Raw genomic sequence first — 19,353 nt, forward strand, 5'->3', positions numbered from 1 at the left:
ATATATACATATATGTGAAACTATGGCATCAATTCACATTAATTATGATATTAATCATCATCTTCATCACCGAATTGGAAGCAAGAGAAAGAGAGAGAACGTGAAAGCTTCCATGGCACCCAAAAGCTTTTGAGTTCAATTTTTTTGAGATCCGTAATTTCAATAAAAAATCTAATCCAATAAAAGTGTTCGTATTCTCCTTCAACTAAAAAATCTAATCCAATAAAAGTATCCGTATTCTCCTTCTCTACACGTTGGCATTATTTTTGTCCGATAGAAGTTGACGGTGATGTAGCTCCTCTTTCTCTTGAGTTCGACCAATTGGAGTTCTAGGAGGTACAGACGATTTTTGACGTTTTCTTTTTCAGCAGCTCGGTCAGAAAGCTTCTCCGGAGTTTCCATTGTTTTGATTTCATACGGAGGTAGGGTTTGGTAACTTTATAATAATTAAATGTGAATTTGATAGAATGTTGATTTGGATGATTATTGTTTGAGTTTGAATGAGTTTATGTTGAATTATTACTGAATTATTGTCGTTTGCTTGAGATTATGGGTCGGCTATGTATGAACGGCCAATTGGGATGTTTTGGGTGATTTTTGGGCTGGAATATCGTTGAAAATAAAGTATTAATTGATGAGGTGTGATGACTGAGATTTGCTTCCAAAGATACATCGGCCAATCTAGGGGATTGTCGCACCTGTAAGATCGAGGTTGCTTACAAAGGTTATTGATACATACGTTGGTCAGAGAGAGTTTCACCTGTAAGATTGAGGTTGCTTACAGAGGTTATGTTTGCATACATCGGCTCAAGAGAGTCACACATGTAAGATAGAAGTTACTTACAGAGGTTATGACACTGGAAACCAAACTCAGACAAAGGTTGCTGAGTTACGTCGGGAGCGGGTCGAAGCCGACAGATGAGCTCATTACCTACGATAAAAGTAGGCATGCATCATCCTTGTTTGCATATTTTGCATTTGGTTCGGTGTTGTGAACTATTTGTGATTGCTTGAGTTTGTTTGTAATTTTCATTGCTTGTTAATTTGAACTTCTATGATTGGTGATTGTTCTGGGTCCTTGTGTTGGGCTGTGAATTAAATTGAACTGTGATAATCCCGACTTAACTAACTACCCCGACCCTACTAAGAACTCCCAAGTTCTTACCCCCTATTTCCACCGCTTTCAGCTACAGGTGCGAATGTTTAGTGCAGAGCTACAGGAGCATAGCAGATTATATTCACAAGTTGAGTTGTTAGATTTTATTTTTCCCTCGTCGTCTATTATTTTGGTTTTCAGAGGGGTAGGATTCATAATTGAGGTTCTTTGACATAAGTCTATGCATATAAAGCTATGTGAGTATATACTTTTATGGTTAAGTAATTTAAAATAAAGTCTCCTTCCGAGTTCTTAATTAAAGTATCGGTTCGTAATCGCGAAGGCTTAATATTAAATAAAGATAGTATATAATAAAAAAGGTTTAGAGGTAAGTAACGCCTGAGCTTTTAGTACGATCATGAGGTGCTAAAAGTTACGGTGTTACACATAAAAATAAAAGCATAGTGAATTGCAAGAAATATAAAACCTAAACTACCAAATGCAAGATGACAATAACAACAACTCAAACAAACATCAATAACATGAAAACATAAACATTGCATTAAATGGAAATCAAAATTAACAAGAGTTCATAAAACTAAAAAGTAGCTCAAAAGAGAAATTAACAAGAGAAACTAAGAGAATTAAACTACTAGAGCATGGAAATATAAATGAAACTATACGAGAACAAGAATTAAAGAGTGAAATTAAAGAGAAAATTAACCTAAGAACCCTAATTCTAGAGAAAAGAGGGAGCTTCTCTCTCTAGAAAACTACCTTAAAACATGTTTCTATCTATCCCTAATTGCTCCCCCTTTCATCCTTCTTCAATTTGGCATGAAATAGTTTCAGAAATAAGTTGGATTGGGCTTGGAAAGCCCTAAAATCGCTGATAACGTGTTCTCATTAATGAGGCACATTTTTTTCCCAGTATACGCACGCATAGGTGAGTGTATGCGTACGCAGACACATATGGACTTCAGGTTGCGTACGCATGCTGGGTGTATGCGTACGCATAGGTGTATGAACTTTAAGCTTCCATTTTTCTTCATGATTCCTCACTCTAGCATGCTTCCTCTTCACTTTCCATACCATTTTTGACCTATATGAACTGAAATACTTGAGCATACACATCAAGACACCAATAGAATGAAATAGTGAGATAAAATTAACCTATTTAAGCTTTAAACAGCATACTTTTATCATTTAAGCTCAATTTAAGGAATCACTAAAACATGATAATTTTAAAGAATAAGTGTGTGAATAATTGATAAAACCACCCTAAATTAGCATAAGATAAACCACAAAATTGGGGTTTATCAAACCTCCCCACACTTAAACCAAGCATGTCTTTATGCTAAATCAAGAAAGACAATAAAAATGGTATCAATATTTATTTAATACAAACTATCTACATGCAATCTATCTAAATGCATACAACTACTTTGTCAAAATAAATCAATTTCCAAGAGTATATATATAAACACAAAGGCTAAAGCAATAGCAATCAAATCAAATCCACAATTGAATTGAGTTATTGAAAAGAATTATAAACTTGCAAGATAAGAAATAATAACTGGTGGAAACATAGAATTGAGCAATTAAACCCCTCACCGGATGTGTATATGCTCTAATCGCTCAAGTGTATAGGGGTGATTCACTCAATTCTCCTCTAATCATGCTTTCTAAGATTTATTTTTCATCTAAAAATAAACAATTATTCAATGTATGCATACAAATACCATGAGGACTTTTCAAAGGTTGTAATAGGGTTAGGGTGAAAGTAAGGATGCATATGGTCAAGTGAACTTGAAATTTGAATCTTTGATTAACCTAAGCTCTCACCAAATACATATAACAACCTATACAATTCAAATGCAAATATAACTACCCATTCTTCACTTTTCACACACTCATGTATTCTTTTCAATTCACATCCCATATGCATTATTATTATTACTTTACTTTGGTGCATTTTGTCCCCTTTTATTTTTTTTCTTTTTCTTTCCTTTTTATTCTTTTTTTTTTAAAATAAAATATATACAAGAGTATCAATGCATATGGTTTAAGCATTCAATGCATGAGTATGTACGCAATTCCTAAGAGCTTCATTGAAAGCCCAAAATATACTTTTATCTCAACTAATGTTCCCAAACTTCCCTTCACTTAGATGATACGCACTCTCACTAACCTAATCTAACTAAAGATCCAAATAAGGTACATTTATTGTTTTTCAATTAGGAATAGTGATGTGCTAAAATTAACAACAAAGGGATTAAAATATACTCAAAATTGGCTAACAAAGGTGGATAAAAGGGTAAGGCCATTTGGACAAGAGAGCTTAAATGAAATAAAGGCCTCAATCATATAAATGCATTCATACACAAAATAATGGACATAAAGAATCAAACAAATCAAAGATTACAATCATGGAAAGAAAATAATACACACAAGAATGAAACTAGTGGTTAATATGATGTAACCACACAATTAGGCTCAAAACTCACATGCTTATATGTTCTTAGCTCAAAAACATGTTCTATAATATATAGTTCAGGCAAGTTTCAATGAAAAATATATCAACTCAATTCAATTTTTGGAATGCCCTATAAAGAAATGGTCTTGGAATTTTCATCATTTTAACCAAGTGGCCTACAATATATATATAATTTTTTTTCAAGGGATGGTTGGATGAAAATCAAAATTCTAAGTTCTTTTCCCTATTCTTTGCTAATTTCAATCATCCCATGCATATAGGAAGAATTACTTAGATCATGTTATCCAATATTCATCCACACACAAAAAAAATAAAAAGATATATATACAAACTAAGAAAAATGTAACTACTAGAAGAGAATTCAAGATAATCAAAATGAAGGTGCAAGTGTTTGGAATAGAATATTTCACCCAAAATAAGCCGCTCGGTCGGACGACCAACCTCCCCACACTTAAAAGTTTACACCGTCTTCGGTGCATTCATAGATGATCAATGGGGGTACGGCGACTTTTTGGATTGCCACAATCAGTTGGTGGATCAACCGGCTGCTGCGTGTTCTTTCTCCCGTTTTCCTTTTTGCTCATGATGAATCACCCATGAAAAATAGAAGATAACATAGTAAGATGAGTGGATGCAAAAGCAAGGAATCATAGATTGTTGGAATAAGGTGATAATCACTAAAATTAAGTGAGTGAATAAGTTTGTGACATGAAGGAAACAGATGTGTGAATTCTAAGTTGCGCGATTTTAGAAAACATACATTAGCATAGAAAGCTATGTCACAATTCCAAAAAATCAAGGAAGAATCAAGGAGCATAAAAGTATTCAAGCAAGAATCAAGCAATTGTGAAAGCGTGATAGAGGAAAGTTTGTTTGCATCACCTAATTAACATGAAATGGGAAATATGGTTGCTATGCAATTTAGGAAAAGAGAGATATAAGATGAGATGAATCACATAGCAAGCATGACCCACAAAGCTTAAAAAGCTAAAAAAAATGTCATTAGGTAAGCTCACGATCCAATTTCACAATTTGTCAATTTCAGTGCATCAACTACACTCAATTGCCTAATAAGAGATAGTGAATTCAAATTACATGGTGGCCAAAACATGCGATTCAAAAACTTTAGAATGCTTTGAAGGCAATTTACAAGTATTTGGTATGCACAAAATTAAGCATGAAAAGTTCAATACCAAGCAACAAATTATAACCTCAATGAAGAAATCCAACAATGAATATTCCTAACAATGATGCTAAAATAGCAATATGTCAGTAATCAGTAGCAATAACTCAGCACAATCAACAAATTAAATCCATAATCCAACACTTCTCACCAAAATATAACCTAAACTAATAACCTAATCTACTAAAATAGAAAATCAAACTAACTAACTAACAAATGGGAGTGATGGTGGATGGTGGATGATGATGATGGATGGTGGTTGAATGAGGAAAAGAAGAAAAAAGAAGAGAGAAGAAGATAAAAAGAGAAAAGAGAAGGGTATGCGTATGCATGCTGGATGTATGTGTACGCATCATGAGGAAGGGGTGAGGGTGGTATACGTACGCAAGCAGTGTGTACGCGAAGGGTAGCTTCTGCCTGGCTCCAATGCGTACGCATACAAGGAACGCATACGCATACAAGGAATGGGTACGCATCTTGGGCCAATTTCAGTGTTATGCGTACGCATGCTGGTTGTGAGATAAAATTAACTTATTTAAGCTTTAAAAAGCATACTTTTATCATTCAAGCTCCATTGCCAAGGAATCACAAAAACATGACAATTTCAAGGAATAAGTGTGTGAATAGTTGATAAAACCACCCTAAATTAGCATAAGATAAACTACAAAATTGACGTTTATCATGTTTCTTTAGCACCCATGGTGAATTTACAAAAGAAAGTACATGTTTTAATGTTCCTATTGCTTGCCATCGTTTGGTCTGGTTATTGTGAAGGTCATCCTTGATAGCAACCGAACTCTCTTTAGTGGCATGAGCAACCTCCTCAGAGACAAGCCCCCATACCACTGCAAGAATAAGAATTTGATGGGTTAGCAAAAGGAAATTGATAAAGAAACTAGGGTTCAATTACAACAATAGTTTCTAAGACAAACCTGAAAGAGAAGCACCATGTTTGACATGAGACAAACAACTCATATGGGCATCTTTATCTTCCAGATAATTGATGACAGAAAAAAGTCAGGAAGTGGTGTTAAATTTACGTTAACATTGAATGAATTTAGAATTGAGAAAAGTTAACCCAAGAGTTATTACCTCCAAAAACAAAGCCAACCACAGTCTCAACATCGAAAGCAGTTAAAAGACTCATATATGTTAAACCACAATATGAAGATATTTGTGACAGTTCCAACACCATCAAATGACAGGTGGAATCTTTATAGCTTATGCTGGCTGAAAGAAGTGCCTAAACATGATGCACATAAGTAATAATATATCAAATCACATTATAGATGCTAAAACTATGTCAAAGCAACAAATCTACCAAAACATGTGGTTGGGAAAATAGATGCAAATAATTGCAGTATAGAGACAAGTACCAAGCATTGGAGGACATATAGTCCAAGATGGGCTCAGAACTTCTCATTTGAAACACCGCCCTGTCGCAAAAATAAAATAAAATAAAAAATATAAAAATAAAAAACTGGCAAATATTGGAATCAGTGGCTAGAATTTTCCTATCAAATAAGACAAACAAATCTTTCAAATTAACAGACCAACTTATTTTTCAAATTAACAGACCAACTTATTGCAAACTTCATATATAGAATTTAGAATCCCAACAGCTCTATGAAATACACTTTCAAGTTCTGTATCATCTGAGTCATATGAATCCAAAGCCACAGCCTTCAAAACATTCAGAATGATCGGAACAACCAGTTGTACTTGCTCAAAATGACACTTCTTGTTGGAGGTAAAGACTGAAATGAAGAAATAAGCAGAAGCAAATGCTTGCAAGTAATATGGCTCCAAATCATTGCCAGTGTGTGACATAAATACTCATCCCAAAACTAACATTCAGTCTTTGAGGTTTATAAACAAATACACTTTATCAAGTCAATACAAAACTAATATTAAGTGGTCAGAAATGTTCTCGCTAGTTTTTATGATAAAATAAACAAGGTCATATATAATACATCTGGATATGAAAGTGTGGTAAAATATCAAGTTGAAGCTAAAGGCCTAGACAAAGATTTTAGATTTGATATGGAAGTTAAGTTTAAGTTATAACTTGTTTACTGCTCACTGTATTGGAAGAGTATATTTAGATTTCAATGATCTCTCATCTCAAATATAAAAAAGGGATCTTATTATCGTCCAAAAGAAGTATAATCCTTTGTCATCGAAATCATGCCACTATACCCTAAGAAACACTTTTACTCAGGATTATTAGTTAGCAGTCTTGCTCAAACTCAAAATTTCAAAACCCTATGTTCAACCCAAAAACCAAAAAAAAAAAAAAAAACTCGTAAAGACAATTCCAAATGCTGAAGCCAAAAGCACATTATGTTGCAAGAAATTCATATCTGGTATCATTCTTCTATTAGATAGGTAACTGAAATCTGATTGGCAGCATTTATGCATTCTTTTTTTTTTAAAAATCATTTTGAAGTTGATCCCATCATTTTCTTAGAAAGCTCAATTGGTCGTACTTAACTCCAACTTTAAAGCCACGATTGAAAAGCAGAAAGAAACAAGTATTTTCTTTACACCAAGCCCTGAACAACTTAGATTCAAGATAAACACCAAAGAAGGAAAAAAATCCTTCAAAACACTACATCGGAAGTGAATTAGCCAGGTAACTACTGCCAACAAATTACCTTTTGAGAGCCCTGACAAAGGAGGAACAATGTAACTGGCAGCCTTGGTCATATTACTTGAGTAACCTAGTGTCTGTTCTAATTAGATTAACAGAAACATAGGATCAAGATATTAAAAAAAATAAAATAAATTAAACATCAAGCTTGCACTGACTATAGTTCTTTGCATGTCAACTATGATATGATCATGAGAAAAATAGACACTTTCTTTTTAATGTAAATACCATACCCATGGGATATAAAGTGATCTTCAAAAGCCAAGAAACCCCACAAAATATAATGGCAAATAAAAAGTTAAGAACTAGCAGGATGCGAAATAGAGACGAATAAAAGTTGACAGGGGTAAAAGATGGGGTCTAATAAATAAATAAATTTAGAGACTTCTTTGCCCGCCTTTCTAGTACCCTATGTATTATTGACCATCGGATTCTATAACGAGATTGGTTTGCCAATCATCTATTGTTAACTAGGAAGGAGGCAGCATGACAAGAACTGACACATAATCCACAAGTAAATACATATAAAGCATGATTTCACTCAAGTAACCTCCTTCTACTCTGGCTATGAGGTAAGAAGATATTTAAAATATAAAAAAGAAGAATCTATTAAATAAAGAAACAAGAGGGTCATTTTTGTCTTCTGAAGAGATACATGTTTCATGTTGCTTCTCCATTCAGAAATACATCAAATTGGTCCATCAATGTTATCTTAAGGCCATTAGTTGGTTCTTGAAGTGACGTGGAAGTCTTTGTAGCACAAATTTGACGGTATCCAATTAACATTAGAGGATCAAGTTGATGTTTCTGATAAATGCAAAAACAATATGATGTTGTTTGTATCTTTGAAAGAATAATGTAGATATTTACTCTTAAGAAAACATATAAACTCACATTACAAAGAATTGAAAGCATATCCCTTAGACCACATTTCTTTAGAAATTGATAAGAAAACTTGGAGACGGCCTTTGGTAATTCAAAGGAATGGGCATCAACAGCTTCCTGTCACAACACCAAATGAAGAAATCATCCAGAAAGTCACTCAAAAAAAAAAATTACTACAAAATTAGCGCACATCTAAACTACAAGCTTAAAATAATACATGATCCAAACATTAAAATGTTTAAGGCTTTAGGCTTTAGGCAAATTATACTATCCCTAATCTCCCTTTTCTAGACCCATAAGAGGTTCTTGTTTAGCTAACAACAAGATGGTATCAATAGACATATTTCTCTATTCATGTTATTTTATTAACTTAGAATTTAGAAATCGTAACTGCAAAACATGAATGGAAGGCCGAAGTTTAACCTCACCTGGGCAAGAGAAGGAGAACATATATATTGATGGATCTCAGTGAGAGCATCAAATGCATCATTCTGCGCAGGCTCATTATTTGGGTATGAAAGAGCGGCATCCGATAAAGAATCAAGGAAGTTGACAAGCTCTGAGATTGTGCTGTCAGACTCATGGATATCGCCAGCCTCAACCAGCTACAAAGTGTAAAAAGCAAAGCATATCAAACATGCTTTTCATTTATTGCTCCACAAACCATAACAACTATAACAATAACAAATTCTTCTTCCACTATGTGAGTTCAGCTAATGTATCTCATAATCCTATACTGTAGTAGTAAACTAGGTCTATACTAAAATCATAAAAATCTAATAAACTAACAATACATTATAAAGCTTTTCTTTTTCTTAGATTCATAAATTTAATTGCTTACTTCATCTATGATCTAGCTTGATTAAATAAAAATGAACAAAAACAAAGTGTTAAGCTTGATCAAAGTTGTTAGTTTCATTCGAGTTTAGAAATGATGCAAGCATTCAATTGAAACCAAATCAAATTAACTAAATAACAAAGAAAAGGGAAAAAGATGAAATGAAAAAAGGTCTGGAGGTTTAGAAGGGATTGATCTTACTTTAAAGCATGATTGTAGAATCCTTTGAATTGTATTTTGAGTTTCAGAGGCTTGAAACGACACAGTTTCACTCTCTCCAGACATGAATGACATCAGAGTATTATGAACAGAAATCAGAACCACCGCAAGTCTCCCTCCACAGCTTCAACCTTTACTACCCGACCATGCATCACCACCATTTCCATCAAGGGTTACCAAATCCCCTTTTTTTATTTTTTTTTCTGAAAAATGATGCCAAGATGGTGAAGAGAAGACAAGTTAGCGTGCTGCAATTTCAGTTGGCAACACTGAAGAACAAGGTAAGGACAAATTCGTCTTTTCAGGCATCTAAGCAGCAGGGAGTGAGACTGTGAGAGTGAGTTCCAGTAGCTACTACTCAGTACTCACTATTGGCTAGACTTAATTCTAAATTTTAATGATAGAAATTTTCGTATTATTCAAATTTTTAATTTATATTGTTATTTGGGCATTCAAGGAAAAAAGTTATTGCTTTATTAAACTTAAGATAATTTATTAATAGAATATGATTTCTATTTATTATTATTATTTTTATATATAATAAAATTATAAAGGTAAGATTAATTAAGATAACAATAAATTACTAAAAATACACTTGAATTATCTTGATAAAAATGTCTCTGAATTTTGTTATAAGCAAAATTAGATTATATTACGTATATACTAAAATCAACCACTAGTATAAAATACATGTTAGAATATAAATACACATTAAAAATTAAAATCAAAATACATTTCATTATTCATATACACTAAAAAATTGCTTTATTTATCATGAACTCTAATCTAATCTTTCTTATCCCCTTTATACCAAAAAGAAAAATATATCTAAAAAATTGTTCTTCTTTGTATACCAATTTACTGATAAAGAGCAACCTCCCCCCTAATCTCTACTGGACAGCAGTAGTCTATCCTCAGTTCCTCATCCTCTCCCTTCCTTGTCGGACTCTGCCATTGCCCTTCCTCCCCTGATCTCAACTTAGTAATTGATCAATTCAACGCTTCCTGTAGGTCATACTCTTCTTCGCTTGTGCATCGATGCTTCGCCTTCTACCCCAACGATTCCCAGGTGATTCTCTTTCCCTCTCTTATTTGATTCTCTGGTGTGCTTCCAATTCTAGCTGAGCTTACTTGCCACCATGATCCAATGAGATTTTTAGTCTTTCCAAAGATTTAGCATCAAATGAACTGATTCTGATTCTATGCCCCATATCTCTTTTGAATATTGAAATGCCTAGTCATATAGGCCTTGCTTTTTTAAAAAGATATATGATAATCTTATGCCTTGAATAGATACATTTTGGTTTGAAATTTGAATTTTCTTACTTTTACACATCACATGTGCACTACCTGAACCTTCCCGACATCTTGTTTTGAATTTTAAGTACATCATATAAATTATTGAAGGTGAAAAGTCTAGCATGAAAGCTTTGACTAAAATTAGGGACTCAAAACAACATTGATAGATTGAAGAGTTTTTTCTTAATAAAATAATTCATTTTTAATATAATTCATACCATTCATTATTCACAGAAGGGAAATGAAGATAGTGGAAAAACTTATCACCAATCAGCAATTTCATTATTCAAGTCTTAATGGAGTACCCTCCAAATGGTTGTGTTGAGAGAAATTCTGCTCTTTGCAGTTCGTGCTGGAGATCCTCTTACTGCATGGAGTGCCGCAACCCAACTTCTCAGACACTACTATCCTCTAATAACTCCTGCTGGTCAAAATGGCCTTGCAAATGCGCTTTCAAATTCTGCAGATAGGCTGCCACCGGGGACACGATGTGCTGATCCTGCTTTACCTTTTATAAGGTGTTTACTATTTTATAAGGTTAAAGATTTAATTTCCAGTTTGACAATTTACATTATAACTATTTAATACAAATGGACAAAGGGTAACAATGTGATTACTAATTGTTTTCAGGTTGCATTCTTTTTAGCTCCTCCCGATACAAATGGACATTGTAAAATGGAATCCATCTAGATCAGACTGGTGGGCAGGTTTTGCTCCTTCAGGTCCATTCATTTATACACCCTTCAGTAAAGGAGATCCAATCAATGTCAAGAAGCAAGAACTTATTTGGGTTATTGGAGAGCCTATCCCGGTCATGGTGGAATTGGCAAACCCACGTGGCTTTGATTTAAGGGTTGATATACCTATCTATTCATTCAGGAAACTTAGATGCTTTTCCATTAGTGTAAAACTCTTTCCAAATTCATCGAAAATGATCACCTTATCAGGCATTCCAACATCCGTGGGGCCGGTTACAATTCTTGGGTGCATTGTTCATTATTTTGGTGTTATTACTAAGCATTTTTTTAAAGAGGTTGACAATCTGCTTCTTGGGGCCATCCAAGGGCTTGTCCTTTTTGACCCTTTCTGATCTTGTGGATCTCCAAAGTTGAAGAATGTAACGGTTCTAAATATTTCTGTAGTTCCACCACTTCCGTTGCTAATATCACGTGTTGTTGGAGGTGATGGTGCCATCATTTTATATGAAGTTGAAAATCATGATATATGGATAAGTCTGGCTAATGCAGGCACAGTTGCAATTGAGCAGGCGCATATTTCCCTGTCAGGAAAAAATCAAGATTCTGTGATTTCATATTCTAGTGAGATTTTAAAATCTTGCCTCCCTCTAAAGCCTAGTGCTGAAGTGACAATTCGTGTGACCTTGTGAGCTTGGCAGGTTGGATCAGTGGATGCTGATGCTGGTGCTGGGAAGGCTGTCTCTAGAAGCAATGTGAGGCACATCAAAGATGGAAGCAGTCCATCACTTATGATCCACTATGCTGGTACCACCTTAAAAGCACAGATTCTGATTGTTTCTTGCTTTCTTCATCAATTTATCTTTTACCTCCTTTTTGGCGGTGTTAATGGCCCTTTTAGAGTTATATATTTGTCAAATATGCATAGATATTCTCAATGTAGCCATGTAGGCTTTAGTTTTGCAATTTATACTGTTTGCTTCCATTTCTTTGTACCTTTATTTCAATCCAAAATATGAGACTAATCAGTCTATAGTAGTTGCATCAGAACATGCTAAGATGAAATGATATATTAGTGGACCTCAATATTTGAATCGTTATCATTTTCTCTTTTTCAATTTCCCCTTGTCTTCCTCTCCTCCAGAGATGCCAACTTATTGGTGTGTGGCTGGTCCATTACACGTCAGTGTGTGAAAGTCAGAAACAGAATATGACACACATCAGACATGATCCAATATTAAGTATTGATATCCCATAATTTTTTTATTGAAAGTATTAATCATATGTCCCATGTGAAGAGCTTACAAAGTGGTATATTTGCACCTTGATGCTTGTAAATTTTGAATATATAGACATCTTGAACAGTTTTTAATATACAAATGGGTGTTTGTATTCTGCTATTAGAAGAGTTAGTGTCTCTGTCCATGTTAGGTCAAGTGTCCATGTCAGTACATGTGCTACTTAGGTTACATCGGTGTTCTCTTGTATATTATTCCATCATGGGCAGTCCCTATATGTGGATATAATACGGTTCACTATGTGTAAGAACCGCAACTAATCAATCGGTTAATTAAGTGATTATATTGCCCAAATTATGCTCCAAAAAGTTAGAGTGAGAATTTGAGGATTTAAAAGTGATTTTTAGATTTAGTAGATCTTTCTGAGTCAGAAAATGTATTTTTTGCAAAAAACCGTAAAAAACCGCAAACCGACAGTTGAACTGGTTCGAGTCTGCCCGGAACTGCACGAGAAAAAGTGAAAACCATAAAAAAACCTTAGAAAAATATTATAAGTTGAAAACCGGGCATTAATTTTAAAGGTTTGGCCCGAAGTTAGGCCAAACGGGCTAAAAACGCTAACAGATTGGACCGGACCCAAGTTTGGCCCAAGCCCAACATATATAAGGTTCATTTAATGAACCCTACCCTTTCACAAATACACACACACACACACACCAGAATTGAAAGAGGGAGAGGAGAAGAGATTGAGCACTATTCACTTCAATCTTCTCAAGCTCATATCTTGAGCTACAGAGCTCCGATCGCCGCACCGTTTATGGCTACGCGTTCCTTGTGAAGAGCTCTACAAAACCCATGTAAGAAACTGGTAAGTAAAGCTCGAAATTCCCTCAGTTCTTCTCTCCAAAATTTCGGATTTTTAGGGCTTTGGGTTAAATGATTTTTTGTGATTTTGGATATTTAGGTTTGCTCTAGTCCTTGCTTAGCATTGGATTTTGGCTATTAAATCTGTTGGAAAAGGTAAGAGACATTAAATCCTTGTGACATTATATTTAAATGGAACCTTAGGTTGATTTGTGATGGTTTATGCATATATAGTTTGATTATTGTGAGTTTGGAGCTTGTTGGAGTTACATTGGTGGCTTACTTGTGGTGGAAAACTCAACTTGTGCGATTTTGAGGTTTCGGTAAATATAGGGAATCGGCCAAGGTATGGTTTCGGTTTTCTCTATGTAGTATATAATATTCATGGACACTTAGGCTAGTGACCCATAGGATAGGTTTGGATTTGAATGGTTGTTGAGTTGATTGAATGATGGTATATGATGATTTATGACAAATTGATGATTGTTGAATTTGGTTATGATGATTGATAATGATCTGATGAGGGTGGACGAATTGTGATGTTGAGAAGTGGATTGTGTTGATATATGTGATGTTAATGTTGATGATTTGATAGTGTAGTTGGGAAAATGTTAAAGAAGTTTGATTATAATGTGATATATTCATGTTGAGGTTGTGAATGATGAAAGATGAAGGAAAATGTGGTAAGATTGATGTAAAATGACACAAAGGGTTGATTTTGATGAGAAATAGAGTTTTGAAATGGTTTGGTATAGTTTTGTTTGTGTATTACAAGAAATTATGGAAATTTTGAAATTGGGTAAAGTTGGTTTTTGGTGAACTTTGTCTGATCATAACTTTTGCCTCGGTTTTCAAAACCCGATGAAACTTATCTAGAATTAAAGATCTTTGAAAACCATTTAAATCGATATAAAGTTTGTGAAATTTGGAATTTTTTAGAGGAAGTTATGATCATTCAAAGTTGGTGTTGAAAATCTGAAATTCTGCAGAGTTGCAGAATTTTGTGTTTTCTGGTATGTGCGCACGCACAGCCGTGTGCGGACGCACACATCTGCAAAAATTGCAATTTGTGTGCACGCACAGACCTGTGTGTGCACACACTAAGGAGAAAAATGCAACCTGTGCGTACGCACAGACCTGTGCGCATGCACACGTTGGGGAAGCCAGTCTGTTGGGAGCGCTAGCACAGGTTATGCGAGTGAACAGGCATTGTAAATTTTGGTACCTGTGCATACGTACACTCCTATGCGTATGCACACATTTTAAAACTCTCCAGGACGTGCGGACGCACACGTCCTGTTTCTCAAATTTTACTTTTTTTTTCAACTATTCTACATTCCCAACAAGGTTGCAAGCTTCTCTAATACCAATTTTGGACTCTTGGGCCTAGTTTTGGATATTTAGAACATTGGGAAAGAATTTAATGGCTTTAGATGATATTATTCGGAAAACTTAGAAAACGGAGGCCTAGGTTTCTGGCATGCTGAGGATGGTGTGATGGTATGTGATAAATGTTGATGTATGAGATGTGCACTGAGGGACCATTGAGTTCATAATTGGAAATGTGAATTGGTGGTGGTTGAGATGAGTCGAGGACTCGAATGTGTGATGAGGAATCACTGATGTATTGAAAATGTTTTCTGAAAAACCACTGTACTATTATTTTATATTGAGATTATGAGACGCTATGCGCTCGGGAGGGACGGTGGTTGGATCTCGCCTGTCGAGGTAGCAGTGGCGGTGTAAGGGCGGTGGTTCATCCCGCTGGCGTTGAGATGTGAGGTCTGTGGCAAGAGTATCCCGTTCGCATCCCTTCGGATCTATAGGGCGTGCAGGTGCAAGTACCTGGACAGTGATCCGAGCACTATATCTCGGGGGTTCCCACATGAGGATTCCGAAGGGCGAGGTCTCCATGGAGATGTGTCGGGTTGGCAGTTGAACCGACAATATGATATCACAGCCAGTAGGACAGGCATTCATCATATGCATTTTCTATCTGTTTGTATGCTTTGACTACTTGAATTGGCTTGCCTATTTGTATAACATGCCTATTTGCTATTTGAATTATTTGCCTTATATGCTTCTACTTGTGTTTTACTTGCATTGTATATTATCTGTGTTTTCTACTGGGATTGAGGAGGTTCGGAAGGCTGTGGCGATAGGATCGCATGGAGGATTGGTTGGTGAAGGCTGTAGGGCAGCGCTGTTTGGTTAGAATAGAAATCTCCTAAGATAGATTACCCAATTTAATTGTGTTAAGGTTTGTATAATTATGCTTATTTGCTTTAGTGTGCTTTAAGATCTAATCTTGTGATGGATATGAAGTCTAGGATTGTCTTTGGCGTCCCGGGGTCTTATATCCTACATCATTGGGCACTGTTACCATACTGAGAACCTCCGGTTCTCATACCATATTTCTGTTGTATTTTTCAGATGCAGGTCGCAACCCACCTAGGTGAGATGTCTGGTTGGTGACAGGAGCGGAGGATCCAGACATCTTTTTGAGTCTTTTGGTTTAGTTTATGTATGTCTCTCACTCTTGTATTTTGGTTTTGCCTAGAGGCTTGTATTTTAGAGAACAAAATTGTATAATCCATTTTTACTGTCTGATCCTTTTTGGTCTATATATGGCTAGCCGGATTAAACTCCGCGAGCCGTGGCTAGTTTCTTATGATATTATATACTTATCTTTTGTTGTATCCCATCTGTTTCTTGTGCTTTAAGTTAGTAGCTTTGCTAGTACGTTTTGTGTTTTTGAAATCCTATTTTTGAGCTATATCCTTCATCGGGCTTCTCGATTATACTATTCTTTCTATATATATATTATGTATGAGTTTAGAAATGTCATAATCTCTGATTAACCTTTGCTTTATGACGCGAGGTAAAGCTTAGGCTAATTAGGGTGTTACACTATGGATCTTCCAGCATGTGGCAGTTTGGCATTCTTTATAGGCGAATGGTAATAATTCTCTTTCCATTTTTGTTTCAGGACCACTTCAAACCACTGGAGATACTCCAGCAAATGCATCTACTGTGCCCCCTGGCAAACACCTTGTTGTTCCTCTATAGATTTGTGTTTTGCAGGATTTGTCTTTCGTAAAGGCTCAGCTTCTTTCAATGGAATTTCTTGCCCATGTTGGTGAAAATCTTCCCAAGGTTGATGATCTATATTTCACAGGACATTTTGACTCCACAACAAACATGAAGAGATTGGTGAAGATAAATCCTTCCAAAAGAAGTTGGGGACTGAGATTTCTTAAACTCGAGTTATCTAATCCAACTGACATAGAGTTTGAAATCAATGTCTCCATCAAACTAGACAAATCTGGCAAAGAGGGAAATCATTCTGCTGATTAGGATGTTGTTGAACACAGCAATCCTAAGACAAGAATCAATAGGGATTGCTCGGCAAGGGTTTTAGTGCCACTCAAGCATTTCAAATTACCTGTTCTTGATGATTCTTTTTTCATGAGGGACAATCAGGCAGCTGGCAGAAGCACACCCTTCTCTCAAAAGAAGCCGAGCTTAATGCTTGTATCAAGAACCTTATCTCCAGGATCAAGGTTCGGTGGCATTCGGGATGCAATAGCTCTGGCTAGTTGAATATCAAGGACGCGATCCAGACAGCATTGCAGACATCAATCATGGATGTCTTGATGCCTGATCCACTGACTTTCATGTTCTGGCTCACTAGACATGATGTTGAATCAGAAAAACCTGATCCTGATAAAGAATCTAATATCGGCGAATCTTCTGCTTCCAAAGGTTCAGTGATTGCACATGAAATGAAGCCAATGGAGGTTCTAGTTCGTAATAACACAAAGGATATGATCAAAATCAATTTCAATATTACATGCAGAGATGTAGCTGGGGAGAATTGTGTCGATGAAACCAAAGCAACTGTTTTATGGACAGGTAACATCCATAATAATTGCTTTCCACTTTCGGCCATTGGCATGCATTTGTAAACTTTTCTAACACTGTATTATGTTTTTGCTATAATAAATGTTTTTCAGGTGTTCTAAGTGACATCAGTGGGGAAATTCCCCCGCTTCAACAAGTCAAACATTTTTTTTGCTTGCATTTTCTTGTCCCGGGAGAGTACACGCTATTAGCCGCAGCAGTGATTCATAATCCAAGCGACATTCTATGTGCTCGTGCGAAGGCCACTTCACCATCCGAGCCAATTTTCTGCCGGAGACTACTGTATCACGTTCGTGTTCACGAAACTGCTTGACATTTTTTGTCTATAAATACGATGTGAACTTCATGAGCTTATATTTGTAGATTTAGGGTGTTATCATTTGTATGAGTTTTTCATATGATGCCCCCTGGGCGGTTCTGATTGATATTTCTTGGAGCTGTGCTCTCTAAATTAAGAATCCAACTGAAGACATTGAGGTTTCAACTGTAAATCATGTCAAATTCGATTGTGCTGTGATGCGATAGTTGCCAACATGCTCAAATTTATTAATAAATACACAATTCACACACTAAAGGTTATTAAATCTCATCTCAATCTTAGCTTGAATTTGAACTTGGTGCAGCTCTTTAAAAGGCAGTCAAATCTATGATCTCATCCAAGCTTCAGTTGCGGGTCATGCATTCTTGTATAGATAAGTTTTCTGGTTGGGAGACAACGGCTAATCCAATAATCCTAAGTCTTGTTAGAGTTTATTGTTTCAGAGTATTGGACTTCCATGAAACCTGTTGCATATGCTAAATATTGCCACTACATCATAATTCGTGGGCCTACTTAATTATTGTTCGTTTTTCGAAAATAAAAACCGGAAAATACTTGGGCTATGTTGGTCAATACTCAATATGTCTTTGGAAAATTGTTTCAACTTTCAACTCTTTATATATTGATGATAATATAGTTTGAATTTAAAACCTTGTACACACGATCTGAACTGCGTGTCTTTATATTGTCATAACCTTGCAAACACTCTTATTTAAAATTAACATTTAGACTGCAATGCTCTCCTCATAAAATAATAACCTTTTTATATTTTTAATACATTAATATGTTCAAAATGTATTAAAAATATAAAAAAATTAAAATTTTTAAGATATTTATTAACTAAATTCTTTAATTAACTTTTTTTAAATTCTGTAATGGTACAAGTATCTAAGGTTTTGATTTTGAATATGACAAATTAGGATGTAAGTTGCTTTCATTGTTGTTTTAGTTGAAGAATTAATTATTTACTTTTTCATTATAACTTGCGAATTGCAAAAGCTACCACAAATTTAAGATTGGACCATATTAATTAGGAGAATCTCTAATAGTAGCATGTGAAATAGACTCTTTCTTTCTTGGAGAAAAAACATAAAATATAAAAATGTGAAAACAAATCAACTTTTGTCATTTGGTGACTTTAAATACAACCAAAATAAAATCGGTATATCTAACATTTTCTAACAAAATAGGATCAATTAAAAATTTTCTAATATTTTCTAACAAAATTTTCTGTGTGTACAGATATATTTTTTTGTTACTTAATCTTTTATATATTTTCATCCTATATCTATTCCTATATATCTATCCAAACTTCTCTCTCTTTTTCTTCCTCTCTTTTTTTTTTGAAAAAAGAGAACTCAACACATTAAAGTGGAGCATGTGAAAAATAAACAATAATAAACAGGACAATAAACACCATACAGCAGGGTTTAATCCGTTGTCATCTCCGACATTGCCATTAACAACCGAACGGATCAACACCACACCATTCTCTATAGCTCAAAAACGACCTCTTTTTGATTTCATCAACACCTGTCTCGCAGCTCCGGAAAACTTTGCTATTCCGTTCCAGCCAGATATTCTAGATCACCACAAAGAACCCTATCAGCCACTTATTTTGCTGCGAGTTACGACCAGACGCT

General features: G+C 35.1%; 1 pseudogene; it reads left to right on the forward strand.

Moving 5' to 3' along the window:
- Positions 1-9,592: 9,592 nt before the first annotated feature.
- LOC112757309 (trafficking protein particle complex II-specific subunit 120 homolog) lies at positions 9,593-17,975 on the forward strand (annotated as a pseudogene).
- The last annotated feature ends 1,378 nt before the right edge of the window (positions 17,976-19,353 follow it).

Source organism: Arachis hypogaea, chromosome 16 (genome assembly GCF_003086295.3).
Source record: "Arachis hypogaea cultivar Tifrunner chromosome 16, arahy.Tifrunner.gnm2.J5K5, whole genome shotgun sequence".
Taxonomy (NCBI): domain Eukaryota; kingdom Viridiplantae; phylum Streptophyta; class Magnoliopsida; order Fabales; family Fabaceae; genus Arachis; species Arachis hypogaea.